Below are 252 nucleotides of genomic sequence, written 5' to 3' on the forward strand. Positions count from 1 at the left end.
GATTTTTGTTTTCTTTACATTGAGTTGTAATCCATACGGAAGGCTGTGCTCTTTGTAATGGCTCCAATTATGTTCCCCCACTCTAAAATATGGAGTCCTGGTGTGGCACTGTGGACTAATGCGTTAGACTGCAAACTCAATTGAACTGCAAGGTAGGGGGTTCAAGCTCACCAGCTGCTTCTTGAAAACCCTATAAAAGGAATCGACTCAATGGCACTAACAACAACAAGAACTCTAAAATATGTAGGATAA

Source organism: Chrysochloris asiatica, unplaced genomic scaffold (assembly GCF_000296735.1).
Source record: "Chrysochloris asiatica unplaced genomic scaffold, ChrAsi1.0 scaffold00089, whole genome shotgun sequence".
In the NCBI taxonomy this organism is placed as follows: domain Eukaryota; kingdom Metazoa; phylum Chordata; class Mammalia; order Afrosoricida; family Chrysochloridae; genus Chrysochloris; species Chrysochloris asiatica.